General features: G+C 43.3%; 56 non-coding genes across 56 annotated transcripts; all 56 read left to right on the top strand.

The window, feature by feature from the left end:
* Window positions 1–131: 131 nt before the first annotated feature.
* On the top strand, window positions 132–204 carry trnaf-gaa (transfer RNA phenylalanine (anticodon GAA)). The gene has a single exon. It is a non-coding gene; the product is annotated as a tRNA-Phe (tRNA).
* Window positions 205–304: 100 nt separating this feature from the next.
* Window positions 305–376, top strand: trnaq-uug (transfer RNA glutamine (anticodon UUG)). Its single transcript has one exon. It is a non-coding gene; the product is annotated as a tRNA-Gln (tRNA).
* A 496-nt stretch (window positions 377–872) lies between these two features.
* Window positions 873–945, top strand: trnaf-gaa (transfer RNA phenylalanine (anticodon GAA)). Its single transcript has one exon. It is a non-coding gene; the product is annotated as a tRNA-Phe (tRNA).
* A 100-nt stretch (window positions 946–1,045) lies between these two features.
* trnaq-cug (transfer RNA glutamine (anticodon CUG)) lies at window positions 1,046–1,117 on the top strand. The gene has a single exon. It is a non-coding gene; the product is annotated as a tRNA-Gln (tRNA).
* Window positions 1,118–1,615: 498 nt separating this feature from the next.
* On the top strand, window positions 1,616–1,688 carry trnaf-gaa (transfer RNA phenylalanine (anticodon GAA)). Its single transcript has one exon. It is a non-coding gene; the product is annotated as a tRNA-Phe (tRNA).
* Window positions 1,689–2,358: 670 nt separating this feature from the next.
* On the top strand, window positions 2,359–2,431 carry trnaf-gaa (transfer RNA phenylalanine (anticodon GAA)). The gene has a single exon. It is a non-coding gene; the product is annotated as a tRNA-Phe (tRNA).
* Window positions 2,432–2,531: 100 nt separating this feature from the next.
* On the top strand, window positions 2,532–2,603 carry trnaq-cug (transfer RNA glutamine (anticodon CUG)). Its single transcript has one exon. It is a non-coding gene; the product is annotated as a tRNA-Gln (tRNA).
* Window positions 2,604–3,101: 498 nt separating this feature from the next.
* On the top strand, window positions 3,102–3,174 carry trnaf-gaa (transfer RNA phenylalanine (anticodon GAA)). Its single transcript has one exon. It is a non-coding gene; the product is annotated as a tRNA-Phe (tRNA).
* Window positions 3,175–4,017: 843 nt separating this feature from the next.
* trnae-cuc (transfer RNA glutamic acid (anticodon CUC)) lies at window positions 4,018–4,089 on the top strand. Its single transcript has one exon. It is a non-coding gene; the product is annotated as a tRNA-Glu (tRNA).
* Window positions 4,090–4,587: 498 nt separating this feature from the next.
* On the top strand, window positions 4,588–4,660 carry trnaf-gaa (transfer RNA phenylalanine (anticodon GAA)). Its single transcript has one exon. It is a non-coding gene; the product is annotated as a tRNA-Phe (tRNA).
* A 100-nt stretch (window positions 4,661–4,760) lies between these two features.
* trnaq-uug (transfer RNA glutamine (anticodon UUG)) lies at window positions 4,761–4,832 on the top strand. The gene has a single exon. It is a non-coding gene; the product is annotated as a tRNA-Gln (tRNA).
* Window positions 4,833–6,073: 1,241 nt separating this feature from the next.
* On the top strand, window positions 6,074–6,146 carry trnaf-gaa (transfer RNA phenylalanine (anticodon GAA)). Its single transcript has one exon. It is a non-coding gene; the product is annotated as a tRNA-Phe (tRNA).
* A 100-nt stretch (window positions 6,147–6,246) lies between these two features.
* trnaq-cug (transfer RNA glutamine (anticodon CUG)) lies at window positions 6,247–6,318 on the top strand. The gene has a single exon. It is a non-coding gene; the product is annotated as a tRNA-Gln (tRNA).
* A 499-nt stretch (window positions 6,319–6,817) lies between these two features.
* trnaf-gaa (transfer RNA phenylalanine (anticodon GAA)) lies at window positions 6,818–6,890 on the top strand. Its single transcript has one exon. It is a non-coding gene; the product is annotated as a tRNA-Phe (tRNA).
* A 99-nt stretch (window positions 6,891–6,989) lies between these two features.
* Window positions 6,990–7,062, top strand: trnaq-cug (transfer RNA glutamine (anticodon CUG)). Its single transcript has one exon. It is a non-coding gene; the product is annotated as a tRNA-Gln (tRNA).
* A 671-nt stretch (window positions 7,063–7,733) lies between these two features.
* On the top strand, window positions 7,734–7,805 carry trnaq-cug (transfer RNA glutamine (anticodon CUG)). Its single transcript has one exon. It is a non-coding gene; the product is annotated as a tRNA-Gln (tRNA).
* A 469-nt stretch (window positions 7,806–8,274) lies between these two features.
* Window positions 8,275–8,347, top strand: trnaf-gaa (transfer RNA phenylalanine (anticodon GAA)). The gene has a single exon. It is a non-coding gene; the product is annotated as a tRNA-Phe (tRNA).
* Window positions 8,348–8,447: 100 nt separating this feature from the next.
* trnaq-cug (transfer RNA glutamine (anticodon CUG)) lies at window positions 8,448–8,519 on the top strand. The gene has a single exon. It is a non-coding gene; the product is annotated as a tRNA-Gln (tRNA).
* A 671-nt stretch (window positions 8,520–9,190) lies between these two features.
* trnaq-uug (transfer RNA glutamine (anticodon UUG)) lies at window positions 9,191–9,262 on the top strand. Its single transcript has one exon. It is a non-coding gene; the product is annotated as a tRNA-Gln (tRNA).
* Window positions 9,263–9,760: 498 nt separating this feature from the next.
* trnaf-gaa (transfer RNA phenylalanine (anticodon GAA)) lies at window positions 9,761–9,833 on the top strand. The gene has a single exon. It is a non-coding gene; the product is annotated as a tRNA-Phe (tRNA).
* Window positions 9,834–9,933: 100 nt separating this feature from the next.
* On the top strand, window positions 9,934–10,005 carry trnaq-cug (transfer RNA glutamine (anticodon CUG)). The gene has a single exon. It is a non-coding gene; the product is annotated as a tRNA-Gln (tRNA).
* A 499-nt stretch (window positions 10,006–10,504) lies between these two features.
* On the top strand, window positions 10,505–10,577 carry trnaf-gaa (transfer RNA phenylalanine (anticodon GAA)). The gene has a single exon. It is a non-coding gene; the product is annotated as a tRNA-Phe (tRNA).
* A 100-nt stretch (window positions 10,578–10,677) lies between these two features.
* trnaq-cug (transfer RNA glutamine (anticodon CUG)) lies at window positions 10,678–10,749 on the top strand. The gene has a single exon. It is a non-coding gene; the product is annotated as a tRNA-Gln (tRNA).
* A 496-nt stretch (window positions 10,750–11,245) lies between these two features.
* trnaf-gaa (transfer RNA phenylalanine (anticodon GAA)) lies at window positions 11,246–11,318 on the top strand. The gene has a single exon. It is a non-coding gene; the product is annotated as a tRNA-Phe (tRNA).
* Window positions 11,319–11,418: 100 nt separating this feature from the next.
* trnaq-cug (transfer RNA glutamine (anticodon CUG)) lies at window positions 11,419–11,490 on the top strand. Its single transcript has one exon. It is a non-coding gene; the product is annotated as a tRNA-Gln (tRNA).
* Window positions 11,491–11,988: 498 nt separating this feature from the next.
* On the top strand, window positions 11,989–12,061 carry trnaf-gaa (transfer RNA phenylalanine (anticodon GAA)). Its single transcript has one exon. It is a non-coding gene; the product is annotated as a tRNA-Phe (tRNA).
* Window positions 12,062–12,731: 670 nt separating this feature from the next.
* Window positions 12,732–12,804, top strand: trnaf-gaa (transfer RNA phenylalanine (anticodon GAA)). Its single transcript has one exon. It is a non-coding gene; the product is annotated as a tRNA-Phe (tRNA).
* Window positions 12,805–12,904: 100 nt separating this feature from the next.
* Window positions 12,905–12,976, top strand: trnaq-cug (transfer RNA glutamine (anticodon CUG)). Its single transcript has one exon. It is a non-coding gene; the product is annotated as a tRNA-Gln (tRNA).
* A 498-nt stretch (window positions 12,977–13,474) lies between these two features.
* trnaf-gaa (transfer RNA phenylalanine (anticodon GAA)) lies at window positions 13,475–13,547 on the top strand. Its single transcript has one exon. It is a non-coding gene; the product is annotated as a tRNA-Phe (tRNA).
* An 843-nt stretch (window positions 13,548–14,390) lies between these two features.
* trnaq-uug (transfer RNA glutamine (anticodon UUG)) lies at window positions 14,391–14,462 on the top strand. The gene has a single exon. It is a non-coding gene; the product is annotated as a tRNA-Gln (tRNA).
* A 498-nt stretch (window positions 14,463–14,960) lies between these two features.
* Window positions 14,961–15,033, top strand: trnaf-gaa (transfer RNA phenylalanine (anticodon GAA)). The gene has a single exon. It is a non-coding gene; the product is annotated as a tRNA-Phe (tRNA).
* A 100-nt stretch (window positions 15,034–15,133) lies between these two features.
* On the top strand, window positions 15,134–15,205 carry trnay-aua (transfer RNA tyrosine (anticodon AUA)). The gene has a single exon. It is a non-coding gene; the product is annotated as a tRNA-Tyr (tRNA).
* Window positions 15,206–16,446: 1,241 nt separating this feature from the next.
* On the top strand, window positions 16,447–16,519 carry trnaf-gaa (transfer RNA phenylalanine (anticodon GAA)). The gene has a single exon. It is a non-coding gene; the product is annotated as a tRNA-Phe (tRNA).
* A 100-nt stretch (window positions 16,520–16,619) lies between these two features.
* Window positions 16,620–16,691, top strand: trnaq-cug (transfer RNA glutamine (anticodon CUG)). Its single transcript has one exon. It is a non-coding gene; the product is annotated as a tRNA-Gln (tRNA).
* A 546-nt stretch (window positions 16,692–17,237) lies between these two features.
* trnaq-cug (transfer RNA glutamine (anticodon CUG)) lies at window positions 17,238–17,309 on the top strand. The gene has a single exon. It is a non-coding gene; the product is annotated as a tRNA-Gln (tRNA).
* Window positions 17,310–17,980: 671 nt separating this feature from the next.
* On the top strand, window positions 17,981–18,052 carry trnaq-uug (transfer RNA glutamine (anticodon UUG)). The gene has a single exon. It is a non-coding gene; the product is annotated as a tRNA-Gln (tRNA).
* Window positions 18,053–18,551: 499 nt separating this feature from the next.
* trnaf-gaa (transfer RNA phenylalanine (anticodon GAA)) lies at window positions 18,552–18,624 on the top strand. The gene has a single exon. It is a non-coding gene; the product is annotated as a tRNA-Phe (tRNA).
* Window positions 18,625–18,724: 100 nt separating this feature from the next.
* Window positions 18,725–18,796, top strand: trnaq-uug (transfer RNA glutamine (anticodon UUG)). The gene has a single exon. It is a non-coding gene; the product is annotated as a tRNA-Gln (tRNA).
* A 498-nt stretch (window positions 18,797–19,294) lies between these two features.
* On the top strand, window positions 19,295–19,367 carry trnaf-gaa (transfer RNA phenylalanine (anticodon GAA)). Its single transcript has one exon. It is a non-coding gene; the product is annotated as a tRNA-Phe (tRNA).
* Window positions 19,368–19,467: 100 nt separating this feature from the next.
* Window positions 19,468–19,539, top strand: trnaq-cug (transfer RNA glutamine (anticodon CUG)). The gene has a single exon. It is a non-coding gene; the product is annotated as a tRNA-Gln (tRNA).
* A 671-nt stretch (window positions 19,540–20,210) lies between these two features.
* Window positions 20,211–20,282, top strand: trnaq-cug (transfer RNA glutamine (anticodon CUG)). Its single transcript has one exon. It is a non-coding gene; the product is annotated as a tRNA-Gln (tRNA).
* A 671-nt stretch (window positions 20,283–20,953) lies between these two features.
* Window positions 20,954–21,025, top strand: trnaq-uug (transfer RNA glutamine (anticodon UUG)). The gene has a single exon. It is a non-coding gene; the product is annotated as a tRNA-Gln (tRNA).
* A 499-nt stretch (window positions 21,026–21,524) lies between these two features.
* On the top strand, window positions 21,525–21,597 carry trnaf-gaa (transfer RNA phenylalanine (anticodon GAA)). Its single transcript has one exon. It is a non-coding gene; the product is annotated as a tRNA-Phe (tRNA).
* Window positions 21,598–21,697: 100 nt separating this feature from the next.
* On the top strand, window positions 21,698–21,769 carry trnaq-cug (transfer RNA glutamine (anticodon CUG)). Its single transcript has one exon. It is a non-coding gene; the product is annotated as a tRNA-Gln (tRNA).
* Window positions 21,770–22,267: 498 nt separating this feature from the next.
* trnaf-gaa (transfer RNA phenylalanine (anticodon GAA)) lies at window positions 22,268–22,340 on the top strand. The gene has a single exon. It is a non-coding gene; the product is annotated as a tRNA-Phe (tRNA).
* An 843-nt stretch (window positions 22,341–23,183) lies between these two features.
* On the top strand, window positions 23,184–23,255 carry trnae-cuc (transfer RNA glutamic acid (anticodon CUC)). The gene has a single exon. It is a non-coding gene; the product is annotated as a tRNA-Glu (tRNA).
* Window positions 23,256–23,753: 498 nt separating this feature from the next.
* On the top strand, window positions 23,754–23,826 carry trnaf-gaa (transfer RNA phenylalanine (anticodon GAA)). Its single transcript has one exon. It is a non-coding gene; the product is annotated as a tRNA-Phe (tRNA).
* A 100-nt stretch (window positions 23,827–23,926) lies between these two features.
* On the top strand, window positions 23,927–23,998 carry trnaq-uug (transfer RNA glutamine (anticodon UUG)). The gene has a single exon. It is a non-coding gene; the product is annotated as a tRNA-Gln (tRNA).
* Window positions 23,999–25,012: 1,014 nt separating this feature from the next.
* On the top strand, window positions 25,013–25,084 carry trnae-cuc (transfer RNA glutamic acid (anticodon CUC)). Its single transcript has one exon. It is a non-coding gene; the product is annotated as a tRNA-Glu (tRNA).
* Window positions 25,085–25,239: 155 nt separating this feature from the next.
* On the top strand, window positions 25,240–25,312 carry trnaf-gaa (transfer RNA phenylalanine (anticodon GAA)). The gene has a single exon. It is a non-coding gene; the product is annotated as a tRNA-Phe (tRNA).
* Window positions 25,313–25,412: 100 nt separating this feature from the next.
* trnaq-cug (transfer RNA glutamine (anticodon CUG)) lies at window positions 25,413–25,484 on the top strand. The gene has a single exon. It is a non-coding gene; the product is annotated as a tRNA-Gln (tRNA).
* Window positions 25,485–25,983: 499 nt separating this feature from the next.
* On the top strand, window positions 25,984–26,056 carry trnaf-gaa (transfer RNA phenylalanine (anticodon GAA)). The gene has a single exon. It is a non-coding gene; the product is annotated as a tRNA-Phe (tRNA).
* A 99-nt stretch (window positions 26,057–26,155) lies between these two features.
* Window positions 26,156–26,228, top strand: trnaq-cug (transfer RNA glutamine (anticodon CUG)). The gene has a single exon. It is a non-coding gene; the product is annotated as a tRNA-Gln (tRNA).
* A 671-nt stretch (window positions 26,229–26,899) lies between these two features.
* On the top strand, window positions 26,900–26,971 carry trnaq-cug (transfer RNA glutamine (anticodon CUG)). Its single transcript has one exon. It is a non-coding gene; the product is annotated as a tRNA-Gln (tRNA).
* A 469-nt stretch (window positions 26,972–27,440) lies between these two features.
* Window positions 27,441–27,513, top strand: trnaf-gaa (transfer RNA phenylalanine (anticodon GAA)). Its single transcript has one exon. It is a non-coding gene; the product is annotated as a tRNA-Phe (tRNA).
* A 100-nt stretch (window positions 27,514–27,613) lies between these two features.
* Window positions 27,614–27,685, top strand: trnaq-cug (transfer RNA glutamine (anticodon CUG)). The gene has a single exon. It is a non-coding gene; the product is annotated as a tRNA-Gln (tRNA).
* Window positions 27,686–27,851: the final 166 nt, after the last annotated feature.

The raw sequence follows: 27,851 nt of genomic DNA, 5'->3' as shown, positions 1-27,851 counted from the left end.
AGCATAGCCTTCCACATAGCTTGTCACCCAAGAAAGACACATTAAGTTGTTGCAAGGTTTTTGTTGGAGTTTGCTAGCTTAACTGAACATGGACAGACAGGTGATGCAGCGTGAGGTTTCCTCTGTGTGCTGCCGAAATAGCTCAGTTGGGAGAGCGTTAGACTGAAGATCTAAAGGTCCCTGGTTCGATCCCTGGTTTCGGCAGAACACTGAGGGTCTTCTTTGTGCTTGTTGATGTTGTGTTTCTAATCAGCTTTTGACATGATACGTTTATAAGAAATCTTCAAGGTAAGCTTTCGACATGGGTTCCATGGTGTAATGGTTAGCACTCTGGACTTTGAATCCAGTGATCTGAGTTCAAATCTCGGTGGAACCTTGTTTTCCTTCAAAATACAATTAATTTGAGAAAACAGGGCAAAATTACACATCGCCTACCTAAAGAGTCTGTAGAGTGGTGAAATACATCCATCGTTTTTCATGAACACTGCCTCAAATGAAGCCTTGTAAAAGAACTCTAGATCCTGTACCGTCACTGTGTGGTAGGGAAAATGCTCTGTTTCAAAGACGAAACCACTGCAGAGAGTGGTGAAACCTAACAAGTGGTTCAATAAATCACGTTTTTGGAGTACACAGTATCTTTCTGTGCTCCTCGTTAGTATAGTGGACAGTATCTCCGCCTGTCACGCGAAAGACCGGGGTTCGATTCCCTGACGGGGAGAAAGTTATTCTTTTTCAAAGGCAAAGCATAGCCTTCCACATAGCTTTCCACCCAAGAAAGACACATTAAGTTGTTGCAAGGTTTTTGTTGAATTTGCTAGCTTAACTGAACATGGACAGACAGGTGATGCAGCGTGAGGTTTCCTCTGTGTGCTGCCGAAATAGCTCAGTTGGGAGAGCGTTAGACTGAAGATCTAAAGGTCCCTGGTTCGATCCCGGGTTTCGGCAGAACACCGGGGGTGTTTTTTGTGCTTGTTGTCATTGTGTTTCTAATCAGCTTTTGACATGATAAGTTTATAAGAAATATTCAAGATATGCTTTTGTCGTGGGTTCCATGGTGTAATGGTTAGCACTCTGGACTCTGAATCCAGCAATCTGAGTTCAAATCTCGGTGGAACCTTGTTTTCCTTCAAAATATAATTAATTTGAGAAAACAGGGCAAAATAACACATCGTCTACCTAAAGAGTCTGTAGAGTGGTGAAATACATCCATCGTTTTTCATGTACACTGCCTCAAATGAAGCCTTGTAAAAGAACTCTAGATCCTGTACCGTTACTGTGTGGTAAGGAAAATGCTCTGTTTCAAAGACGAAACTCTTGCAGAGAGTGGTGAAGCCAAACAAGTGGTTCAGTAAATCACGTTTTTTGGAGTACACAGTATAGTTCTGTGCTCCTTGTTAGTATAGTGGACAGATTCTCCACCTGTCACGCGGAAGCCCGGGGTTAGATTTCCCGACGAGGAGAAAGTTATCCTTTTTCAAAGGCAAAGCATAGCCTTCCACATAGCTTGTCACCCAAGAAAGACACATTAAGTTGTTGCAAGGTTTTTGTTGGAGTTTGCTAGCTTAACTGAACATGGACAGACAGGTGATGCAGCGTGAGGTTTTCTCTGTGTGCTGCCGAAATAGCTCAGTTGGGAGAGCGTTAGACTGAAGATCTAAAGGTCCCTGGTTCGATCCCCGGTTTCGGCAGAACAATGAGGGTCTTCTTTGTGCTTGTTGATGTTGCGTTTCTAATCAGCTATTGACATGATAAGTTTATAAGAAATCTTCAAGGTAAGCTTTCGACGTGGGTTCCATGGTGTAATGGTTAGCACTCTGGACTCTGAGTCCAGCAATCCGAGTTCAAATCTCGGTGGAACCTTGTTTTCCTTCAAAATACAATTAATTTGAGAAAACAGGGCAAAATAACACATCGCCTACCTAAAGATTCTGTAGAGTGTTGAAATACATCCATCGATTTTCATGAACACTGCCTCAAATGAAGCCTTGTAAAAGAACTCTAGATCCTGTACCGTCACTGTGTGGGAAGGAAAATGCTCTGTTTCAAAGACGAAACCACTGCAGAGAGTGGTGAAACCTAACAAGTGGTTCAGTAAATCACGTTTTTTGGAGTACACAGTATCGTTCTGTGCTCCTCGTTAGTATAGTGGACAGTATCTCCGCCTGTCACGCGGAAGACCGAGGTTCGATTCCCCGATGGGGAGAAAGTTATCCTTTTTCAAAGGCAAAGCATAGCCTTCCACATAGCTTGTCACCCAAGAAAGACACATTAAGTTGTTGCAAGGTTTTTGTTGGAGTTTGCTAGCTTAACTGAACATGGACAGACAGGTGATGCAGCGTGAGGTTTCCTCTGTGTGCTGCCCAAATAGCTCAGTTGGGAGAGCGTTAGACTGAAGATCTAAAGGTCCCTGGTTCGATCCCGGGTTTCGGCAGAACACCGGGGGTATTTTTTGTGCTTGTTGTCATTGTGTTTCTAATCAGCTTTTGACATGATAAGTTTATAAGAAATATTCAAGCTATGCTTTTGACGTGGGTTCCATGGTGTAATGGTTAGCACTCTGGACTCTGAATCCAGCGATCCGAGTTCAAATCTCGGTGGAACCTTGTTTTCCTTCAAAATATAATTAATTTGAGAAAACAGGGCAAAATAACACATCGCCTACCTAAAGATTCTGTAGAGTGTTGAAATACATCCATCGTTTTTCATGAACACTGCCTCAAATGAAGCCTTGTAAAAGAACTCTAGATCCTGTACCGTCACTGTGTGGGAAGGAAAATGCTCTGTTTCAAAGACGAAACCACTGCAGAGAGTGGTGAAATCTAACAAGTGGTTCAGTAAATCACGTTTTTTGGAGTACACAGTATCGTTCTGTGCTCCTCGTTAGTATAGTGGACAGTATCTCCGCCTGTCACGCGGAAGACCGGGGTTCGATTCCCCGACGGGGAGAAAGGTATTCTTTTTCAAAGGCAAAGCATAGCCTTCCACATAGCTTTCCACCCAAGAAAGACACATTAAGTTGTTGCAAGGTTTTTGTTGGAGCTTGCTAGCTTAACTGATCGTGGACAGACAGGTGATGCACCGTGAGGTTTCCTCTGTGTGCTGCCGAAATAGCTCAGTTGGGAGAGCGTTAGACTGAAGATCTAAAGGTCCCTGGTTCGATCCCGGGTTTCGGCAAAACACTGAGGGTGTTCTTTGTGCTTGTTGACGTTGTGTTTCTAATCATCTATTGACATGATAAGTTTATAAGAAATCTTGAAGATAAGCTTTCTTCGTGGGTTTCATGGTGTAATGGTTAGCACTCTGGACTCTGAATCCAGCGATCTGAGTTCAAATCACGGTGGAACCTTGTTTTCCTTCAAAATATAATTAATTTGAGAAAACAGGGCAAAATAACACATCGTCTACCTAAAGAGTCTGTAGAGTGGTGAAATACATCCATCGTTTTTCATGAACACTGCCTCAACAGAAGCCTTGTAAAAGAACTCTAGATCCTGTACCGTCACTGTGTGGTAAGGAAAATGCTCTGTTTCAAAGACGAAACCACTGCAGAGAGTGGTGAAACCTAACAAGTGGTTCAGTAAATCACGTTTTTTGGAGTACACAGTATCGTTCTGTGCTCCTCGTTAGTATAGTGGACAGTATCTCCGCCTGTCATGCGGAAGACCGGAGTTCGATTCCCTGACGGGGAGAAAGTTATTCTTTTTCAAAGGCAAAGCATAGCCTTCCACATAGCTTTCCACCAAAGAAAGACACATTAAGTTGTTGCAAGGATTTTGTTGGAGCTTGCTAGCTTAACTGAACATGGACAGACAGGTGACGCAGCGTGAGGTTTCTTCTTTGTGCTGCCGAAATAGCTCATTTGGGAGAGCGTTAGACTGAAGATCTAAAGGTCCCTTGGTCGATCCCGGGTTTAGGCAGAACACCGGGGGTATTTTTTTTGCTTGTTGTCATTGTGTTTCTAATCAGCTTTTGACATGATAAGTTTATAAGAAATATTCAAGCTATACTTTTGTCGTGGGTTCCATGGTGTAATGGTTAGCACTCTGGACTCTCAATCCAGCGATCCGAGTTCAAATCTCGGTGGAACCTTGTTTTCCTTCAAAATATAATTAATTTGAGAAAACAGGGCAAAATAACACATCGTCTACCTAAAGAGTCTGTAGAGTGGTGAAATACATCCATCATTTTTCATGAACACTGCCTCAACAGAAGCCTTGTAAAAGAACTCTAGATCCTGTACCGTCACTGTGTGGTAAGGAAAATGCTCTGTTTCAAAGACGAAACCACTGCAGAGAGTGGTGAAACCTAACAAGTGGTTCAGTAAATCACGTTTTTTGGAGTACACAGTATCGGTCTGTGCTTCTCGTTAGTATAGTGGACAGTATCTCCGCCTGTCACGCGGAACACCGGGGTTCGATTCCCAGACGGGGAGAAAGTTGCCCTTTTTCAAAGGCCAACCATAGCCTTCCACATAGTTTGCCACCCAAGAAAGACACATTAAGTTGTTGCAAGGATTTTGTTGGAGCTTGGTAGCTTAACTAATTGTGGACAGACAGGTGATGCACCGTGAGGTTTCCTCTGTGTGCTGCCGAAATAGCTCAGTTGGGAGAGCGTTAGACTGAAGATCTAAAGGTCCCTGGTTCGATCCCGGGTTTCGGCAGAACACTGAGGGTCTTCTTTGTGCTTGTTGATGTTGTGTTTCTAATCAGCTATTGACATGATAAGTTTATAAGAAATCTTCAAGGTAAGCTTTCGACGTGGGTTCCATGGTGTAATGTTTAGCACTCTGGACTTTGAATCCAGTGATCAGAGTTCAAATCTCGGTGGAACCTTGTTTTCCTTCAAAATATAATCAATTTGAGAAAACAGGGCAAAATAACACATCGTCTACCTAAAGAGTCTGTAGAGTGGTGAAATACATCCATCGTTTTTCATGAACACTGCCTCAACAGAAGCCTTGTAAAAGAACTCTAGATCCTGTACCGTCACTGTGTGGTAAGGAAAATGCTCTGTTTCAAAGACGAAACCACTGCAGAGAGTGGTGAAACCTAACAAGTGGTTCAGTAAATCACATTTTTTGGAGTACACAGTATCGGTCTGTGCTTCTCGTTAGTATAGTGGACAGTATCTCCGCCTGTCACGCGGAACACCATGGTTCGATTCCCAGACGGGGAGAAAGTTATTCTTTTTCAAAGGCAAAGCATAGCCTTCCACATAGCTTTCCACCCAAGAAAGACACATTAAGTTGTTGCAAGGATTTTGTTGGAGCATGCTAGCTTAACTGAACATGGACAGACAGGTGATGCAGCGTGAGGTTTTCTCTTTGTGCTGCCGAAATAGCTCAGTTGGGAGAGCGTTAGACTGAAGATCTAAAGGTGCCTGGTTCGATCCTGGGTTTCGGCAGAACACTGAGGGTGTTCTTTGTGCTTGTTGACGTTGTGTTTCTAATCAGCTATTGACATGATAAGTTTATGAGAAATCTTCAAGGTAAGCTTTCGATGTGGGTTCCATGGTGTAATGGTTAGCATTCTGAACTCTGAATCCAGCGATCTGAGTTCAAATCTTGGTGGAACCTTGTTTTCCTTCAAAATACAATTAATTTGAGAAAACAGGGCAAAATAACACATCGCCTACCTAAAGAGTCTGTAGAGTGGTGAAATACATCCATCGTTTTTCATGAACACTGCCTCAAATGAAGCCTTGTAAAAGAACTCTAGATCCTGTACCGTCACTGTGTGGTAAGGAAAATGCTCTGTTTCAAAGACGAAACCACTGCAGAGAGTGGTGAAACCTAACAAGTGGTTCAGTAAATCACGTTTTTTGGAGTACACAGTATCGTTCTGTGCTCCTCGTTAGTATAGTGGACAGTATCTCCGCCTGTCACGCGGAAGACCGGGGTTCGATTCCCCGACGGGGAGAAAGTTATTCTTTTTCAAAGGCAAAGCATAGCCTTCCACATAGCTTTCCACCCAAGAAAGACACATTAAGTTGTTGCAAGGATTTTGTTGGAGCTTGCTAGCTTAACTGAACATGGACAGACAGGTGATGCAGCGTGAGGTTTCCTCTTTGTGCTGCCGAAATAGCTCAGTTGGGAGAGCGTTAGACTGAAGATCTAAAGGTCCCTGGTTCGGTCCCGGGTTTCGGCAGAACACTGAGGGTGTTCTTTGTGCTTGTTGACGTTGTGTTTCTAATCAGCTATTGACATGATAAGTTTATAAGAAATCTTCAAGGTAAGCTTTCGACGTGGGTTCCATGGTGTAATGGTTAGCACTCTGGACTCTGAATCCAGCGATCCGAGTTGAAATCTCGGTGGAACCTTGTTTTCCTTCAAAATACAATTAATTTGAGAAAACAGGGCAAAATAACACATTGCCTACCTAAAGATTCTGTAGAGTGTTGAAATACATCCATCGTTTTTCATGAACACTGCCTCAAATGAAGCCTTGTAAAAGAACTCTAGATCCTGTACCGTCACTGTGTGGTAGGGAAAATGCTCTGTTTCAAAGACGAAACTCTTGCAGAGAGTGGTGAAGCCAAACAAGTGGTTCAGTAAATCACGTTTTTTTGGAGTACACAGAAGCATTCTGTGCTCCTCGTTAGTATAGTGGACAGAATCTCCGCCTGTCACGCGGAAGCCCGGGGTTAGATTTCCCAACGGGGAGAAAATTATCCTTTTTCAAAGGCAAAGCATAGCCTTCCACATAGCTTGTCAACCAAGAAAGACACGTTAAGTTGTTGCAAGGTTTTTGTTGGAGTTTGCTAGCTTAACTGATCGTGGACAGACAGGTGATGCACCGTGAGGTTTTCTCTGTGTGCTGCCGAAATAGCTCAGTTGGGAGAGCGTTAGACTGAAGATCTAAAGGTCCCTGGTTCGATCCCGGGTTTCGGCAGAACACTGAGGGTCTTCTTTGTGCTTGTTGACGGTGTGTTTCTAATCAGCTATTGACATGATAAGTTTATAAGAAATCTTCAAGGTAAGCTTTCGAAGTGGATTCCATGGTGTAATGGTTAGCACTCTGGACTCTGAATCCAGCGATCCGAGTTCAAATCTCGGTGGAACCTTGTTTTCCTTCAAAATACAATTAATTTGAGAAAACAGGGCAAAATAACACATTGCCTACCTAAAGAGTCTGTAGAGTGGTGAAATACATCCATCGTTTTTCATGAACACTGCCTCAAATGAAGCCTTGTAAAAGAACTCTAGATCCTGTACCGTCACTGTGTGGTAAGGAAAATGCTCTGTTTCAAAGACGAAACCACTGCAGAGAGTGGTGAAACCTAACAAGTGGTTCAGTAAATCATGTTTTTTGGAGTACACAGTATCGGTCTGTGCTTCTCTTTAGTATAGTGGACAGTATCTCCGCCTGTCACGCGGAAGACAGGGGTTCGATTCCCTGACGGGGAGAAAGTTATTCTTTTTCAAAGGCAAAGCATAGCCTTCCACATAGCTTTCCACCCAAGAAAGACACATTAAGTTGTTGCAAGGATTTTGTTGGAGCTTGCTAGCTTAACTGATCGTGGACAGACAGGTGATGCAGCGTGAGGCTTCCTCTTTGTGCTGCCGAAATAGCTCAGTTGGGAGAGCGTTAGCCTGAAGATCTAAAGGTCCCTGGTTCGATACCGGGTTTCGGCAGAACACTGAGGGTCTTCTTTGTGCTTGTTGACGTTGTGTTTCTAATAAGCTATTGACATGATAAATTTATAAGAAATCTTCAAGGTAAGCTTTCGACGTGGGTTCCATGGTGTAATGGTTAGCACTCTGGACTCTGAATCCAGCGATCCGAGTTCAAGTCTCGGTGGAACCTTGCTTTCCTTCAAAATACAATTAATTTGAGAAAACAGGGCAAAATAACACATTGCCTACCTAAAGATTCTGTAGAGTGGTGAAATACATCCATTGTTTTTCATGAACACTGCCTCAAATGAAGCCTTGTAAAAGAACTCTAGATCCTGTACCATCACTGTGTGGTAAGGAAAAGAGAGTGGTGAAACCTAACAAGTGGTTCAGTAAATCACGTTTTTTGGAGTACACAGTATCGTTCTGTGCTCCTCGTTAGTATAGTGGACAGTATCTCCGCCTGTCACGCGGAAGACCGGGGTTCGATTCCCCGACGGGGAGAAAGTTATTCTTTTTCAAAGGCAAAGCATAGCCTTCCACATAGCTTTCCACCCAAGAAAGACACATTAAGTTGTTGCAAGGATTTTGTTGGAGCTTGGTAGCTTAACTGATTGTGGACATACAGGAGATGCACCGTGAGGTTTCCACTGTGTGCTGCCGAAATAGCTCAGTTGGGAGAGCGTTAGACTGAAGATCTAAAGGTCCCTGGTTCGATCCCGGGTTTCGGCAGAACACTGAGGGTGTTCTTTGTGCTTGTTGACGTTGTGTTTCTAATCAGCTATTGACATGATAAGTTTTCAAGAAATCTTCAAGGTACGCTTTTGACGTGGGTTCCATGGTGTAATGGTTAGCACTCTGGACTCTGAATCCAGCGATCCGAGTTCAAATCTCGGTGGAACCTTGTTTTCCTTCAAAATACAATTAATTTGAGAAAACAGGGCAAAATAACACATCGCCTACCTAAAGATTCTGTAGAGTGTTGAAATACATCCATCGTTTTTCATGAACACTGCCTCAAATGAAGCCTTGTAAAAGAACTCTAGATCCTGTACCGTCACTGTGTGGTAGGGAAAATGCTCTGTTTCAAAGACGAAACCACTGCAGAGAGTGGTGAAACCTAACAAGTGGTTCAGTAAATCACGTTTTTTGGAGTACACAATATCGTTCTGTGCTCCTCGTTAGTATAGTGGACAGTGTCTCCGCCTGTCACGCGGAAGACCGGGGTTCGATTCCCCGACGGGGAGAAAGTTATTCTTTTTCAAAGGCAAAGCATAGCCTTCCACATAGCTTTCCACCCAAGAAAGACACATTAAGTTGTTGCAAGGATTTTGTTGGAGCTTGCTAGCTTAACTGAACATGGACAGACAGGTGATGCAGCGTGAGGTCTCCTCTTTGTGCTGCCGAAATTGCTCAGTTGGGAGACCGTTAGCCTGAAGATCTAAAGGTTCCTGGTTCGATCGCGGGTTTCGGCAGAACACTGAGGGTCTTCTTTGTGCTTGTTGACGTTGTGTTTCTTATCAGCTTTTGACATGATAAGTTTATAAGAAATCTTCAAGGTAAGCTTTCTACGTGGGTTCCATGGTGTAATGGTTAGCACTCTGGACTTTGAATCCAGTGATCCGAGTTCAAATCTCGGTGGAACCTTGTTTTCCTTCAAAATACAATTAATTTGAGAAAACAGGGCAAAATATCACATCGCCTACCTAAAGAGTCTGTAGAGTGGTGAAATACATCCATCGTTTTTCATGAACACTGCCTCAAATGAAGCCTTGTAAAAGAACTCTAGATCCTGTACCGTCACTGTGTGGTAGGGAAAATGCTCTGTTTCAAAGACGAAACTCTTGCAGAGAGTGGTGAATCCAAACAAATGGTTCAGTAAATCACGTTTTTTTGGAGTACACAGAAGCGTTCTGTGCTCCTCGTTAGTATAGTGGACAGTATCTCCGCCTGTCACGCGGAACACCATGGTTCGATTCTCAGACGGGGAGAAAGCTATTCTTTTTCAAAGGCAAAGCATAGCCTTCCACATAGCTTTCCACCAAAGAAAGACACATTAAGTTGTTGCAAGGATGTTGTTGGAGCTTGCTAGCTTAACTGAACATAACTGACAGGTGATGCAGCGTGAGGTTTCCTCTTTGTGCTGCCGAAATAGCTCAGTTGGGAGAGCGTTAGACTGAAGATCTAAAGGTCCCTGGTTCGGTCCCGGGTTTCGGCAGAACACTGAGGGTGTTCTTTGTGCTTGTTGATGTTGTGTTTCTAATCAGCTATTGACATGATAAGTTTATAAGAAATCTTCAAGGAAAGCTTTCGACGTGGGTTCCATGGTGTAATGGTTAGCACTCTGGACTCTGAATCCAGCGATCCGAGTTCAAATCTCGGTGGAACCTTGTTTTCCTTCAAAATACAATTAATTTGAGAAAACAGGGCAAAATAACACATTGCCTACCTAAAGATTCTGTAGAGTGTTGAAATACATCCATCGTTTTTCATGAACACTGCCTCAAATGAAGCCTTGTAAAAGAACTCTAGATCCTGTACCGTCACTGTGTGGTAGGGAAAATGCTCTGTTTCAAAGACGAAACTCTTGCAGAGAGTGGTGAAGCCAAACAAGTGGTTCAGTAAATCACGTTTTTTTGGAGTACACAGAAGCATTCTGTGCTCCTCGTTAGTATAGTGGACAGAATCTCCGCCTGTCACGCGGAAGCCCGGGGTTAGATTTCCCAACGGGGAGAAAGTTATCCTTTTTCAAAGGCAAAGCATAGCCTTCCACATAGCTTGTCAACCAAGAAAGACACATTAAGTTGTTGCAAGGTTTTTGTTGGAGTTTGCTAGCTTAACTGAACATGGACAGACAGGTGATGCAGCGTAAGGTTTCCTCTGTGTGCTGCCAAAATAGCTCAGTTGGGAGAGCGTTAGACTGAAGATCTAAAGGTCCCTGGTTCGATCCCGGGTTTCGGCAGAACACTGAGGGTGTTCTTTGTGCTTGTTGACGTTGTGTTTCTAATCAGCTATTGACATGATAAGTTTATAAGAAATCTTCAAGGTAAGCTTTCGACGTGGGTTCCATGGTGTAATGGTTAGCACTCTGGACTCTGAATCCAGCGATCCGAGTTCAAATCTCGGTGGAACCTTGTTTTCCTTCAAAATACAATTAATTTGAGAAAACAGGGCAAAATTACACATCGCCTACCTAAAGAGTCTGTAGAGTGGTGAAATACATCCATCGTTTTTCATGAACACTGCCTCAAATGAAGCCTTGTAAAAGAACTCTAGATCCTGTACCGTCACTGTGTGGTAGGGAAAATGCTCTGTTTCAAAGACGAAACCACTGCAGAGAGTGGTGAAACCTAACAAGTGGTTCAATAAATCACATTTTTGGAGTACACAGTATCTTTCTGTGCTCCTCGTTAGTATAGTGGACAGTATCTCCGCCTGTCACGCGAAAGACCGGGGTTCGATTCCCTGACGGGGAGAAAGTTACTCTTTTTCAAAGGCAATGCATAGCCTTCCACATAGCTTTCCACCCAAGAAAGACACATTAAGTTGTTGCAAGGTTTTTGTTGAATTTGCTAGCTTAACTGAACATGGACAGACAGGTGATGCAGCGTAAGGTTTCCTCTGTGTGCTGCCGAAATAGCTCAGTTGGGAGAGCGTTAGACTGAAGATCTAAAGGTCCCTGGTTCGATCCCGGGTTTCGGCAGAACACCGGGGGTGTTTTTTGTGCTTGTTGTCATTGTGTTTCTAATCAGCTTTTGACATGATAAGTTTATAAGAAATCTTCAAGATATGCTTTTGTCGTGGGTTCCATGGTGTAATGGTTAGCACTCTGGACTCTGAATCCAGCAATCTGAGTTCAAATCTCGGTGGAACCTTGTTTTCCTTCAAAATATAATTAATTTGAGAAAACAGGGCAAAATAACACATCGTCTACCTAAAGAGTCTGTAGAGTGGTGAAATACATCCATCGTTTTTCATGTACACTGCCTCAAATGAAGCCTTGTAAAAGAACTCTAGATCCTGTACCGTTACTGTGTGGTAAGGAAAATGCTCTGTTTCAAAGACGAAACTCTTGCAGAGAGTGGTGAAGCCAAACAAGTGGTTCAGTAAATCACGTTTTTTGGAGTACACAGTATAGTTCTGTGCTCCTTGTTAGTATAGTGGACAGATTCTCCACCTGTCACGCGGAAGCCCGGGGTTAGATTTCCCGACGAGGAGAAAGTTATCCTTTTTCAAAGGCAAAGCATAGCCTTCCACATAGCTTGTCACCCAAGAAAGACACATTAAGTTGTTGCAAGGTTTTTGTTGGAGTTTGCTAGTTTAACTGAACATGGACAGACAGGTGATGCAGCGTGAGGTTTTCTCTGTGTGCTGCCGAAATAGCTCAGTTGGGAGAGCGTTAGACTGAAGATCTAAAGGTCCCTGGTTCGATCCCGGGTTTCGGCAGAACAATGAGGGTCTTCTTTGTGCTTGTTGATGTTGCGTTTCTAATCAGCTATTGACATGATAAGTTTATAAGAAATCTTCAAGGTAAGCTTTCGACGTGGGTTCCATGGTGTAATGGTTAGCACTCTGGACTCTGAGTCCAGCAATCCGAGTTCAAATCTCGGTGGAACCTTGTTTTCCTTCAAAATACAATTAATTTGAGAAAACAGGGCAAAATAACACATCGCCTACCTAAAGATTCTGTAGAGTGTTGAAATACATCCATCGATTTTCATGAACACTGCCTCAAATGAAGCCTTGTAAAAGAACTCTAGATCCTGTACCGTCACTGTGTGGGAAGGAAAATGCTCTGTTTCAAAGACGAAACCACTGCAGAGAGTGGTGAAACCTAACAAGTGGTTCAGTAAATCACGTTTTTTGGAGTACACAGTATCGTTCTGTGCTCCTCAATAGTATAGTGGACAGTATCTCCGCCTGTCACGCGGAAGACCGAGGTTCGATTCCCCGATGGGGAGAAAGTTATCCTTTTTCAAAGGCAAAGCATAGCCTTCCACATAGCTTGTCACCCAAGAAAGACACATTAAGTTGTTGCAAGGTTTTTGTTGGAGTTTGCTAGCTTAACTGAACATGGACAGACAGGTGATGCAGCGTGAGGTTTCCTCTGTGTGCTGCCCAAATAGCTCAGTTGGGAGAGCGTTAGACTGAAGATCTAAAGGTCCCTGGTTCGATCCCGGGTTTCGGCAGAACACCGGGGGTATTTTTTGTGCTTGTTGTCATTGTGTTTCTAATCAGCTTTTGACATGATAAGTTTATAAGAAATATTCAAGCTATGCTTTTGACGTGGGTTCCATGGTGTAATGGTTAGCACTCTGGACTCTGAATCCAGCGATCCGAGTTCAAATCTCGGTGGAACCTTGTTTTCCTTCAAAATATAATTAATTTGAGAAAACAGGGCAAAATAACACATCGCCTACCTAAAGATTCTGTAGAGTGTTGAAATACATCCATCGTTTTTCATGAACACTGCCTCAAATGAAGCCTTGTAAAAGAACTCTAGATCCTGTACCGTCACTGTGTGGGAAGGAAAATGCTCTGTTTCAAAGACGAAACCACTGCAGAGAGTGGTGAAATCTAACAAGTGGTTCAGTAAATCACGTTTTTTGGAGTACACAGTATCGTTCTGTGCTCCTCGTTAGTATAGTGGACAGTATCTCCGCCTGTCACGCGGAAGACCGGGGTTCGATTCCCCGACGGGGAGAAAGGTATTCTTTTTCAAAGGCAAAGCATAGCCTTCCACATAGCTTTCCACCCAAGAAAGACACATTAAGTTGTTGCAAGGATTTATTTGGAGCTTGCTAGCTTAACTGAACATGGACAGACAGGTGATGCAGCGTGAGGTTTCCTCTTTGTGCTGCCGAAATAGCTCAGTTGGGAGAGCGTTAGACTGAAGATCTAAAGGTCCCTGGTTCGATCCCGGGTTTCGGCAGAACACTGAGGGTCTTCTTTGTGCTTGTTGATGTTGTGTTTCTAATCAGCTATTGACATGATAAGTTTATAAGAAATCTTCAAGGTAAGCTTTCGACGTGGGTTCCATGGTGTAATGTTTAGCACTCTGGACTTTGAATCCAGTGATCAGAGATCAAATCTCGGTGGAACCTTGTTTTCCTTCAAAATATAATCAATTTGAGAAAACAGGGCAAAATAACACATCGTCTGCCTAAAGAGTCTGTAGAGTGGTGAAATACATCCATCGTTTTTCATGAACACTGCCTCAACAGAAGCCTTGTAAAAGAACTCTAGATCCTGTACCGTCACTGTGTGGTAAGGAAAATGCTCTGTTTCAAAGACGAAACCACTGCAGAGAGTGGTGAAACCTAACAAGTGGTTCAGTAAATCACATTTTTTGGAGTACACAGTATCGGTCTGTGCTTCTCGTTAGTATAGTGGACAGTATCTCCGCCTGTCACGCGGAACACCATGGTTCGATTCCCAGACGGGGAGAAAGTTATTCTTTTTCAAAGGCAAAGCATAGCCTTCCACATAGCTTTCCACCCAAGAAAGACACATTAAGTTGTTGCAAGGATTTTGTTGGAGCATGCTAGCTTAACTGAACATGGACAGACAGGTGATGCAGCGTGAGGTTTTCTCTTTGTGCTGCCGAAATAGCTCAGTTGGGAGAGCGTTAGACTGAAGATCTAAAGGTGCCTGGTTCGATCCTGGGTTTCGGCAGAACACTGAGGGTGTTCTTTGTGCTTGTTGACGTTGTGTTTCTAATCAGCTATTGACATGATAAGTTTATGAGAAATCTTCAAGGTAAGCTTTCGACGTGGGTTCCATGGTGTAATGGTTAGCACTCTGGACTTTGAATCCAGTGATCCGAGTTCAAATCTCGGTGGAACCTTGTTTTCCTTCAAAATACAATTAATTTGAGAAAACAGGGCAAAATAACACATCGCCTACCTAAAGAGTCTGTAGAGTGGTGAAATACATCCATCGTTTTTCATGAACACTGCCTCAAATGAAGCCTTGTAAAAGAACTCTAGATCCTGTACCGTCACTGTGTGGGAAGGAAAATGCTCTGTTTCAAAGACGAAACCACTGCAGAGAGTGGTGAAACCTAACAAGTGGTTCAGTAAATCACGTTTTTTGGAGTACACAGTATCGTTCTGTGCTCCTCGTTAGTATAGTGGACAGTATCTCCGCCTGTCACGCGGAAGACCGGGGTTCGATTCCCCGACGGGGAGAAAGTTATTCTTTTTCAAAGGCAAAGCATAGCCTTCCACATAGCTTTCCACCCAAGAAAGACACATTAAGTTGTTGCAAGGATTTTGTTGGAGCTTGCTAGCTTAACTGAACATGGACAGACAGGTGATGCAGCGTGAGGTTTACTCTGTGTGCTGCCGAAATAGCTCAGTTGGGAGAGCGTTAGACTGAAGATCTAAAGGTCCCTGGTTCGATCCCGGGTTTCGGCAGAACACTGAGGGTGTTCTTTGTGCTTGTTGACGTTGTGTTTCTAATCAGCTTTTGACATGATAAGTTTATAAGAAATCTTCAAGATAAGCTTTTGATGTGGGTTCCATGGTGTAATGGTTAGCACTCTGGACTATAAATCCAGCGATCCGAGTTCAAATCTAGGTGGAACCTTGTTTTCCTTCAAAATACAATTAATTTGAGAAAACAGGGCAAAATAACACATCGCCTACCTAAAGAGTCTGTAGAGTGGTGAAATACATCCATCGTTTTTCATGAACACTGCCTCAAATGAAGCCTTGTAAAAGAACTCTAGATCCTGTACCGTCACTGTGTGGGAAGGAAAATGCTCTGTTTCAAAGACGAAACCACTGCAGAGAGTGGTGAAACCTAACAAGTGGTTCAGTAAATCACGTTTTTTGGAGTACACAGTATCGTTCTGTGCTCCTCGTTAGTATAGTGGACAGTATCTCCGCCTGTCACGCGGAAGACCGGGGTTCGATTCCCCGACGGGGAGAAAGTTATTCTTTTTCAAAGGCAAAGCATAGCCTTCCACATAGCTTTCCACCCAAGAAAGACACATTAAGTTGTTGCAAGGATTTTGTTGGAGCTTGCTAGCTTAACTGAACATGGACAGACAGGTGATGCAGCGTGAGGTTTACTCTGTGTGCTGCCGAAATAGCTCATTTGGGAGAGTGTTAGACTGAAGATCTAAAGGTCCCTGGTTCGATCCCGGGTTTCGGCAGAACACTGAGGGTGTTCTTTGTGCTTGTTGACGTTGTGTTTCTAATCAGCTTTTGACATGATAAGTTTATAAGAAATCTTCAAGATAAGCTTTTGATGTGGGTTCCATGGTGTAATGGTTAGCACTCTGGACTCTAAATCCAGCGATCCGAGTTCAAATCTAGGTGGAACCTTGTTTTCCTTCAAAATACAATTAATTTGAGAAAACAGGGCAAAATAACACATCGCCTACCTAAAGAGTCTGTAGAGTGGTGAAATACATCCATCGTTTTTCATGAACACTGCCTCAAATGAAGCCTTGTAAAAGAACTCTAGATCCTGTACCGTCACTGTGTGGGAAGGAAAATGCTCTGTTTCAAAGACGAAACCACTGCAGAGAGTGGTGAAACCTAACAAGTGGTTCAGTAAATCACGTTTTTTGGAGTACACAGTATTGTTCTGTGCTCCTCGTTAGTATAGTGGACAGTATCTCCGCCTGTCACGCGGAAGACCGGGGTTCGGTTCCCCGACGGGGAGAAAGTTATTCTTTTTCAAAGGCAAAGCATAGCCTTCCACATAGCATTCCACCCAAGAAAGACACATTAAGTTGTTGCAAGGATTTTGTTGGAGCTTGCTAGCTTAACTGAACATGGACAGACAGGTGATGCAGCGTGAGGTTTCCTCTTTGTGCTGCCGAAATAGCTCAGTTGGGAGAGCGTTAGACTGAAGATCTAAAGGTCCCTGGTTCAATCCCGGGTTTCGGCAGAACACTGAGGGTGTTCTTTGTGCTTGTTGATGTTGTGTTTCTAATCAGCTTTTGACATGATAAGTTTATAAGAAGTATTCAAGCTAAGCTTTTGATGTGGGTTCCATGGTGTAATGGTTAGCACTCTGGACTCTGAATCCAGCGATCCGAGTTCAAATCTCGGTGGAACCTTGTTTTCCTTCAAAATATAATTAATTTGAGAAAACAGGGCAAAATAACACATTGTCTACCTAAAGAGTCTGTAGAGTGGTGAAATACATCCATCATTTTTCATGAACACTGCCTCAACAGAAGCCTTGTAAAAGAACTCTAGATCCTGTACCGTCACTGTGTGGTAAGGAAAATGCTCTGTTTCAAAGACAAAACCACTGCAGAGAGTGGTGAAACCTAACAAGTGGTTCAGTAAATCACGTTTTTGGAGTACACAGTATCGGTATGTGCTTCTCGTTAGTATAGTGGACAGTATCTCCGCCTGTCACGCGGAACACCGGGGTTCGATTCGCAGACGGGGAGAAAGTTGCCCTTTTTCAAAGGCCAACCATAGCCTTCCACATAGTTTGCCACCCAAGAAAGACACATTAAGTTGTTGCAAGGGTTTTGTTGGAGCTTGGTAGCTTAACTGATTGTGGACAGACAGGTGATGCACCGTGAGGTTTCATCTGTGTGCTGCCGAAATGATAAGTTTATAAGAAATCTTCAAGGTAAGCTTTCGACGTGGGTTCCATGGTGTAATGGTTAGCACTCTGGACTCTGAATCCAGCGATCCGAGTTCAAATCTCGGTGGAACCTTGTTTTCCTTCAAAATACAATTAATTTGAGAAAACAGGGCAAAATAACACATCGCCTACCTAAAGATTCTGTAGAGTGTTGAAATACATCCATCGTTTTTCATGAACACTGCCTCAAATGAAGCCTTGTAAAAGAACTCTAGACCCTGTACCGTCACTGTGTGGGAAGGAAAATGCTCTGTTTCAAAGACGAAACCACTGCAGAGAGTGGTGAAACCTAACAAGTGGTTCAGTAAATCACGTTTTTTGGAGTACACAGTATCGTTCTGTGCTCCTCGTTAGTATAGTGGACAGTATCTCCGCCTGTCATGCGGAAGCCCGGGGTTAGATTTCCCGACGAGGAGAAAGTTATCCTTTTTCAAAGGCAAAGCATAGCCTTCCACATAGCTTGTCACCCAAGAAAGACACATTAAATTGTTGCAAGGTTTTTGTTGGAGTTTGCTAGCTTAACTGAACATGGACAGACAGGTTATGCAGCGTGAGGTTTCCTCAGTGTGCTTCCGAAATAGCTCAGTTGGGAGAGCGATAGACTGAAGATCTAAAGGTCCCTGGTTCGATCCTGGGTTTTGGCAGAACACCGGGGGTATTTTTTGTGCTTGTTGTCATTGTGTTTCTAATCAGCTTTTGACATGATAAGTTTATAAGAAATATTCAAGCTATGCTTTTGTCGTGGGTTCCATGGTGTAATGGTTAGCACTCTTGACTTTGAATCCAGTGATCCGAGTTCAAATCTCGGTGGAACCTTGTTTTCCTTCAAAACACAATTAATTTGAGAAAACAGGGCAAAATAACACATCGCCTACCTAAAGAGTCTGTAGAGTGGTGAAATACATCCATCGTTTTTCATGAACACTGCCTCAAATGAAGCCTTGTAAAAGAACTCTAGATCCTGTACCGTCACTGTGTGGTAGGGAAAATGCTCTGTTTCAAAGACGAAACTCTTGCAGAGAGTGGTGAAGCCAAACAAGTGGTTCAGTAAATCACGTTTTTTTGGAGTACACAGAAGCGTTCTGTGCTCCTCGTTAGTATAGTGGACAGAATCTCCGCCTGTCACGCGGAAGCCCGGGGTTAGATTTCCCGACGGGGAGAAAGTTATGCTTTTTCAAAGGCAAAGCATAGCCTTCCACATAGCTTGTCACCCAAGAAAGACACATTAAGTTGTTGCAAGGTTTTTGTTGGAGTTTGCTAGCTTAACCGAACATGGACAGACAGGTGATGCAGCGTGAGGTTTACTCTGTGTGCTGCCGAAATAGCTCAGTTGGGAGAGCGTTAGACTGAAGATCTAAAGGTCCCTGGTTCGATCCCGGGTTTCGGCAGAACACCGGGGGTATTTTTTGTGCTTGTTGTCATTGTGTTTCTAATCAGCTTTTGACATGATAAGTTTATAAGAAATATTCAAGCTATGCTTTTGTCGTGGGTTCCATGGTGTAATGGTTAGCACTCTGGACTTTGAATCCAGTGATCCGAGTTCAAATCTCGGTGGAACCTTGTTTTCCTCCAAAACACAATTAATTTGAGAAAACAGGGCAAAATAACACATCGCCTACCTAAAGAGTCTGTAGAGTGGTGAAATACATCCATCGTTTTTCATGAACACTGCCTCAAATGAAGCCTTGTAAAAGAACTCTAGATCCTGTACCGTCACTGTGTGGTAGGGAAAATGCTCTGTTTCAAAGACGAAACTCTTGCAGAGAGTGGTGAAGCCAAACAAGTGGTTCAGTAAATCACGTTTTTTGGAGTACACAGTGTTGTTCTGTGCTCCTCGTTAGTATAGTGGACAGTATCTCCGCCTGTCACGCGGAATACCGGGGTTCGATTCCCCGACGGGGAGAAAGTTATTCTTTTTCAAAGGCAAAGCATAGCCTTCCACATAGCTTTCCACCCAAGAAAGACACATTAAGTTGTTGCAAGGATTTTGTTGGAGCTTGCTAGCTTAACTGAACATGGACAGACAGGTGATGCAGCGTGAGGTGTCCTCTTTGTGCTGCCGAAATAGCTCAGTTGGGAGAGCGTTAGACTGAAGATCTAAAGGTCCCTGGTTTGATCCCGGGTTTCGGCAGAACACTGAGGGTCTTCTTTGTGCTTGTTGATGTTGCGTTTCTAATCAGCTATTGACATGATACGTTTATAAGAAATCTTCAAGGGAAGGTTTCGACATGGGTTCCATGGTGTAATGGTTAGCACTCTGGACTTTGAATCCAGTGATCCGAGTTCAAATCTCGGTGGAACCTTGTTTTCCTTCAAAATACAATTAATTTGAGAAAACAGTGCAAAATAACACATCGCCTACCTAAAGAGTCTGTAGAGTGGTGAAATACATCCATCGTTTTTCATGAACACTGCCTCAAATGAAGCCTTGTAAAAGAACTCTAGATCCTGTACCGTCACTGTGTGGGAAGGAAAATGCTCTGTTTCAAAGACGAAACCACTGCAGAGAGTGGTGAAACCTAACAAGTGGTTCAGTAAATCACGTTTTTTGGAGTACACAGTATCGTTCTGTGCTCCTCGTTAGTATAGTGGACAGTATCTCCGCCTGTCACGTGGAAGACCGGGGTTCGATTCCCCGACGGGGAGAAAGTTATTCTTTTTCAAAGGCAAAGCATAGCCTTCCACATAGCATTCCACCTAAGAAAGACACATTAAGTTGTTGCAAGGATTTTGTTGGAGCTTGCTAGCTTAACTGAACATGGACAGACAGGTGATGCAGCGTGAGGTTTCCTCTTTGTGCTGCCGAAATAGCTCAGTTGGGAGAGCGTTAGACTGAAGATCTAAAGGTCCCTGGTTCGATCACGGGTTTCGGCAGAACACTGAGGGTGTTCTTTGTGCTTGTTGACGTTGTGTTTCTAATCAGCTATTGACATGATAAGTTTATAAGAAATCTTCAAGGTAAGCTTTCTACGTGGGTTCCATGGTGTAATGGTTAGCACTCTGGACTCTGAATCCAGCGATCCGAGTTCAAATCTCGGTGGAACCTTGTTTTCCTTCAAAATATAATTAATTTGAGAAAACAGGGCAAAATAACACATCATCTACCTAAAGAGTCTGTAGAGTGGTGAAATACATCCATCGTTTTTCATGAACACTGCCTCAAATGAAGCCTTGTAAAAGAACTCTAGATCCTGTACCGTCACTGTGTGGTAAGGAAAATGCTCTGTTTCAAAGACGAAACCACTGCAGAGAGTGGTGAAACCTAACAAGTGGTTCAGTAAATCACGTTTTTTGGAGTACACAGTATCGTTCTGTGCTCCTCGTTAGTATAGTGGACAGTATCTCCGCCTGTTACGCGGAAAACCGGGGTTCGATTCCCCGACGGGGAGAAAATTATTCTTTTTCAAAGGCAAAGCATAGCCTTCCACATAGCTTTCCACAAAAGAAAGACACATTAAGTTGTTGCAAGGATTTTGTTGGAGCTGGCTAGCTTAACTGAACATGGACAGACAGGTGATGCAGCGTGAGGTTTCCTCTTTGTGCTGCTGAAATAGCTCAGTTGGGAGAGCGTTAGACTGAAGATATAAAGGTCCCTGGTTCGATTCCGGGTTTCGGCAGACCACTCAGGGTCTTCTTTGTGCTTGTTGATGTTGTGTTTCTAATCAGCTTTTGACATGATAAGTTTATAAGAAATCTTCAAGTTAAGCTTTTGACGTGGGTTCCATGGTGTAATGGTTAGCACTCTGGACTTTGAATCCAGTGATCCGAGTTCAAATCTCGGTGGAACCTTGTTTTCCTTCAAAATACAATTAATTTGAGAAAACAGGGCAAAATAACACATCGCCTACCTAAAGAGTCTGTAGAGTGGTGAAATACATCCATCGTTTTTCATGAACACTGCCTCAAATGAAGCCTTGTAAAAGAACTCTAGATCCTGTACCGTCACTGTGTGGGAAGGAAAATGCTCTGTTTCAAAGACGAAACCACTGCAGAGAGTGGTGAAACCTAACAAGTGGTTCAGTAAATCACGTTTTTTTGGAGTACACAGTATCGTTCTGTGCTCCTCGTTAGTATAGTGGACAGTATCTCCGCCTGTCACGCGGAAGACCGAGGTTCGATTCCCCGATGGGGAGAAAGTTATCCTTTTTCAAAGGCAAAGCATAGCCTTCCACATAGCTTGTCACCCAAGAAAGACACATTAAGTTGTTGCAAGGTTTTTGTTGGAGTTTGCTAGCTTAACTGAACATGGACAGACAGGTGATGCAGCGTGAGGTTTCCTCTGTGTGCTGCCCAAATAGCTCAGTTGGGAGAGCGTTAGACTGAAGATCTAAAGGTCCCTGGTTCGATCCCGGGTTTCGGCAGAACACCGGGGGTATTTTTTGTGCTTGTTGTCATTGTGTTTCTAATCAGCTTTTGACATGATAAGTTTATAAGAAATATTCAAGCTATGCTTTTGACGTGGGTTCCATGGTGTAATGGTTAGCACTCTGGACTCTGAATCCAGCGATCCGAGTTCAAATCTCGGTGGAACCTTGTTTTCCTTCAAAATATAATTAATTTGAGAAAACAGGGCAAAATAACACATCGCCTACCTAAAGATTCTGTAGAGTGTTGAAATACATCCATCGTTTTTCATGAACACTGCCTCAAATGAAGCCTTGTAAAAGAACTCTAGATCCTGTACCGTCACTGTGTGGGAAGGAAAATGCTCTGTTTCAAAGACGAAACCACTGCAGAGAGTGGTGAAATCTAACAAGTGGTTCAGTAAATCACGTTTTTTGGAGTACACAGTATCGTTCTGTGCTCCTCGTTAGTATAGTGGACAGTATCTCCGCCTGTCACGCGGAAGACCGGGGTTCGATTCCCCGACGGGGAGAAAGGTATTCTTTTTCAAAGGCAAAGCATAGCCTTCCACATAGCTTTCCACCCAAGAAAGACACATTAAGTTGTTGCAAGGTTTTTGTTGGAGCTTGCTAGCTTAACTGATCGTGGACAGACAGGTGATGCACCGTGAGGTTTCCTCTGTGTGCTGCCGAAATAGCTCAGTTGGGAGAGCGTTAGACTGAAGATCTAAAGGTCCCTGGTTCGATCCCGGGTTTCGGCAAAACACTGAGGGTGTTCTTTGTGCTTGTTGACGTTGTGTTTCTAATCATCTATTGACATGATAAGTTTATAAGAAATCTTGAAGATAAGCTTTCTTCGTGGGTTTCATGGTGTAATGGTTAGCACTCTGGACTCTGAATCCAGCGATCTGAGTTCAAATCACGGTGGAACCTTGTTTTCCTTCAAAATATAATTAATTTGAGAAAACAGGGCAAAATAACACATCGTCTACCTAAAGAGTCTGTAGAGTGGTGAAATACATCCATCGTTTTTCATGAACACTGCCTCAACAGAAGCCTTGTAAAAGAACTCTAGATCCTGTACCGTCACTGTGTGGTAAGGAAAATGCTCTGTTTCAAAGACGAAACCACTGCAGAGAGTGGTGAAACCTAACAAGTGGTTCAGTAAATCACGTTTTTTGGAGTACACAGTATCGTTCTGTGCTCCTCGTTAGTATAGTGGACAGTATCTCCGCCTGTCATGCGGAAGACCGGAGTTCGATTCCCTGACGGGGAGAAAGTTATTCTTTTTCAAAGGCAAAGCATAGCCTTCCACATAGCTTTCCACCAAAGAAAGACACATTAAGTTGTTGCAAGGATTTTGTTGGAGCTTGCTAGCTTAACTGAACATGGACAGACAGGTGACGCAGCGTGAGGTTTCTTCTTTGTGCTGCCGAAATAGCTCATTTGGGAGAGCGTTAGACTGAAGATCTAAAGGTCCCTTGGTCGATCCCGGGTTTAGGCAGAACACCGGGGGTATTTTTTTTGCTTGTTGTCATTGTGTTTCTAATCAGCTTTTGACATGATAAGTTTATAAGAAATATTCAAGCTATACTTTTGTCGTGGGTTCCATGGTGTAATGGTTAGCACTCTGGACTCTCAATCCAGCGATCCGAGTTCAAATCTCGGTGGAACCTTGTTTTCCTTCAAAATATAATTAATTTGAGAAAACAGGGCAAAATAACACATCGTCTACCTAAAGAGTCTGTAGAGTGGTGAAATACATCCATCATTTTTCATGAACACTGCCTCAACAGAAGCCTTGTAAAAGAACTCTAGATCCTGTACCGTCACTGTGTGGTAAGGAAAATGCTCTGTTTCAAAGACGAAACCACTGCAGAGAGTGGTGAAACCTAACAAGTGGTTCAGTAAATCACGTTTTTTGGAGTACACAGTATCGGTCTGTGCTTCTCGTTAGTATAGTGGACAGTATCTCCGCCTGTCACGCGGAACACCGGGGTTCGATTCCCAGACGGGGAGAAAGTTGCCCTTTTTCAAAGGCCAACCATAGCCTTCCACATAGTTTGCCACCCAAGAAAGACACATTAAGTTGTTGCAAGGATTTTGTTGGAGCTTGGTAGCTTAACTAATTGTGGACAGACAGGTGATGCACCGTGAGGTTTCCTCTGTGTGCTGCCGAAATAGCTCAGTTGGGAGAGCGTTAGACTGAAGATCTAAAGGTCCCTGGTTCGATCCCGGGTTTCGGCAGAACACTGAGGGTCTTCTTTGTGCTTGTTGATGTTGTGTTTCTAATCAGCTATTGACATGATAAGTTTATAAGAAATCTTCAAGGTAAGCTTTCGACGTGGGTTCCATGGTGTAATGTTTAGCACTCTGGACTTTGAATCCAGTGATCAGAGTTCAAATCTCGGTGGAACCTTGTTTTCCTTCAAAATATAATCAATTTGAGAAAACAGGGCAAAATAACACATCGTCTACCTAAAGAGTCTGTAGAGTGGTGAAATACATCCATCGTTTTTCATGAACACTGCCTCAACAGAAGCCTTGTAAAAGAACTCTAGATCCTGTACCGTCACTGTGTGGTAAGGAAAATGCTCTGTTTCAAAGACGAAACCACTGCAGAGAGTGGTGAAACCTAACAAGTGGTTCAGTAAATCACATTTTTTGGAGTACACAGTATCGGTCTGTGCTTCTCGTTAGTATAGTGGACAGTATCTCCGCCTGTCACGCGGAACACCATGGTTCGATTCCCAGACGGGGAGAAAGTTATTCTTTTTCAAAGGCAAAGCATAGCCTTCCACATAGCTTTCCACCCAAGAAAGACACATTAAGTTGTTGCAAGGATTTTGTTGGAGCATGCTAGCTTAACTGAACATGGACAGACAGGTGATGCAGCGTGAGGTTTTCTCTTTGTGCTGCCGAAATAGCTCAGTTGGGAGAGCGTTAGACTGAAGATCTAAAGGTGCCTGGTTCGATCCTGGGTTTCGGCAGAACACTGAGGGTGTTCTTTGTGCTTGTTGACGTTGTGTTTCTAATCAGCTATTGACATGATAAGTTTATGAGAAATCTTCAAGGTAAGCTTTCGATGTGGGTTCCATGGTGTAATGGTTAGCATTCTGAACTCTGAATCCAGCGATCTGAGTTCAAATCTTGGTGGAACCTTGTTTTCCTTCAAAATACAATTAATTTGAGAAAACAGGGCAAAATAACACATCGCCTACCTAAAGAGTCTGTAGAGTGGTGAAATACATCCATCGTTTTTCATGAACACTGCCTCAAATGAAGCCTTGTAAAAGAACTCTAGATCCTGTACCGTCACTGTGTGGTAAGGAAAATGCTCTGTTTCAAAGACGAAACCACTGCAGAGAGTGGTGAAACCTAACAAGTGGTTCAGTAAATCACGTTTTTTGGAGTACACAGTATCGTTCTGTGCTCCTCGTTAGTATAGTGGACAGTATCTCCGCCTCTCACGCGGAAGACCGGGGTTCGATTCCCCGACGGGGAGAAAGTTATTCTTTTTCAAAGGCAAAGCATAGCCTTCCACATAGCTTTCCACCCAAGAAAGACACATTAAGTTGTTGCAAGGATTTTGTTGGAGCTTGCTAGCTTAACTGAACATGGACAGACAGGTGATGCAGCGTGAGGTTTCCTCTTTGTGCTGCCGAAATAGCTCAGTTGGGAGAGCGTTAGACTGAAGATCTAAAGGTCCCTGGTTCGGTCCCGGGTTTCGGCAGAACACTGAGGGTGTTCTTTGTGCTTGTTGACGTTGTGTTTCTAATCAGCTATTGACATGATAAGTTTATAAGAAATCTTCAAGGTAAGCTTTCGACGTGGGTTCCATGGTGTAATGGTTAGCACTCTGGACTCTGAATCCAGCGATCCGAGTTCAAATCTCGGTGGAACCTTGTTTTCCTTCAAAATACAATTAATTTGAGAAAACAGGGCAAAATAACACATTGCCTACCTAAAGATTCTGTAGAGTGTTGAAATACATCCATCGTTTTTCATGAACACTGCCTCAAATGAAGCCTTGTAAAAGAACTCTAGATCCTGTACCGTCACTGTGTGGTAGGGAAAATGCTCTGTTTCAAAGACGAAACTCTTGCAGAGAGTGGTGAAGCCAAACAAGTGGTTCAGTAAATCACGTTTTTTTGGAGTACACAGAAGCATTCTGTGCTCCTCGTTAGTATAGTGGACAGAATCTCCGCCTGTCACGCGGAAGCCCGGGGTTAGATTTCCCAACGGGGAGAAAATTATCCTTTTTCAAAGGCAAAGCATAGCCTTCCACATAGCTTGTCAACCAAGAAAGACACGTTAAGTTGTTGCAAGGTTTTTGTTGGAGTTTGCTAGCTTAACTGATCGTGGACAGACAGGTGATGCACCGTGAGGTTTTCTCTGTGTGCTGCCGAAATAGCTCAGTTGGGAGAGCGTTAGACTGAAGATCTAAAGGTCCCTGGTTCGATCCCGGGTTTCGGCAGAACACTGAGGGTCTTCTTTGTGCTTGTTGACGGTGTGTTTCTAATCAGCTATTGACATGATAAGTTTATAAGAAATCTTCAAGGTAAGCTTTCGAAGTGGATTCCATGGTGTAATGGTTAGCACTCTGGACTCTGAATCCAGCGATCCGAGTTCAAATCTCGGTGGAACCTTGTTTTCCTTCAAAATACAATTAATTTGAGAAAACAGGGCAAAATAACACATTGCCTACCTAAAGAGTCTGTAGAGTGGTGAAATACATCCATCGTTTTTCATGAACACTGCCTCAAATGAAGCCTTGTAAAAGAACTCTAGATCCTGTACCGTCACTGTGTGGTAAGGAAAATGCTCTGTTTCAAAGACGAAACCACTGCAGAGAGTGGTGAAACCTAACAAGTGGTTCAGTAAATCATGTTTTTTGGAGTACACAGTATCGGTCTGTGCTTCTCTTTAGTATAGTGGACAGTATCTCCGCCTGTCACGCGGAAGACAGGGGTTCGATTCCCTGACGGGGAGAAAGTTATTCTTTTTCAAAGGCAAAGCATAGCCTTCCACATAGCTTTCCACCCAAGAAAGACACATTAAGTTGTTGCAAGGATTTTGTTGGAGCTTGCTAGCTTAACTGATCGTGGACAGACAGGTGATGCAGCGTGAGGCTTCCTCTTTGTGCTGCCGAAATAGCTCAGTTGGGAGAGCGTTAGCCTGAAGATCTAAAGGTCCCTGGTTCGATACCGGGTTTCGGCAGAACACTGAGGGTCTTCTTTGTGCTTGTTGACGTTGTGTTTCTAATAAGCTATTGACATGATAAATTTATAAGAAATCTTCAAGGTAAGCTTTCGACGTGGGTTCCATGGTGTAATGGTTAGCACTCTGGACTCTGAATCCAGCGATCCGAGTTCAAGTCTCGGTGGAACCTTGCTTTCCTTCAAAATACAATTAATTTGAGAAAACAGGGCAAAATAACACATTGCCTACCTAAAGATTCTGTAGAGTGGTGAAATACATCCATTGTTTTTCATGAACACTGCCTCAAATGAAGCCTTGTAAAAGAACTCTAGATCCTGTACCATCACTGTGTGGTAAGGAAAAGAGAGTGGTGAAACCTAACAAGTGGTTCAGTAAATCACGTTTTTTGGAGTACACAGTATCGTTCTGTGCTCCTCGTTAGTATAGTGGACAGTATCTCCGCCTGTCACGCGGAAGACCGGGGTTCGATTCCCCGACGGGGAGAAAGTTATTCTTTTTCAAAGGCAAAGCATAGCCTTCCACATAGCTTTCCACCCAAGAAAGACACATTAAGTTGTTGCAAGGATTTTGTTGGAGCTTGGTAGCTTAACTGATTGTGGACATACAGGAGATGCACCGTGAGGTTTCCACTGTGTGCTGCCGAAATAGCTCAGTTGGGAGAGCGTTAGACTGAAGATCTAAAGGTCCCTGGTTCGATCCCGGGTTTCGGCAGAACACTGAGGGTGTTCTTTGTGCTTGTTGACGTTGTGTTTCTAATCAGCTATTGACATGATAAGTTTTCAAGAAATCTTCAAGGTACGCTTTTGACGTGGGTTCCATGGTGTAATGGTTAGCACTCTGGACTCTGAATCCAGCGATCCGAGTTCAAATCTCGGTGGAACCTTGTTTTCCTTCAAAATACAATTAATTTGAGAAAACAGGGCAAAATAACACATCGCCTACCTAAAGATTCTGTAGAGTGTTGAAATACATCCATCGTTTTTCATGAACACTGCCTCAAATGAAGCCTTGTAAAAGAACTCTAGATCCTGTACCGTCACTGTGTGGTA

Source organism: Astyanax mexicanus, chromosome 15 (genome assembly GCF_023375975.1).
Source record: "Astyanax mexicanus isolate ESR-SI-001 chromosome 15, AstMex3_surface, whole genome shotgun sequence".
NCBI classification, from domain to species: Eukaryota; Metazoa; Chordata; class Actinopteri; order Characiformes; family Acestrorhamphidae; genus Astyanax; species Astyanax mexicanus.
Note: the sequence above shows the minus strand (reverse complement) of the source record. Positions and strands in the feature narration are given on the sequence as shown.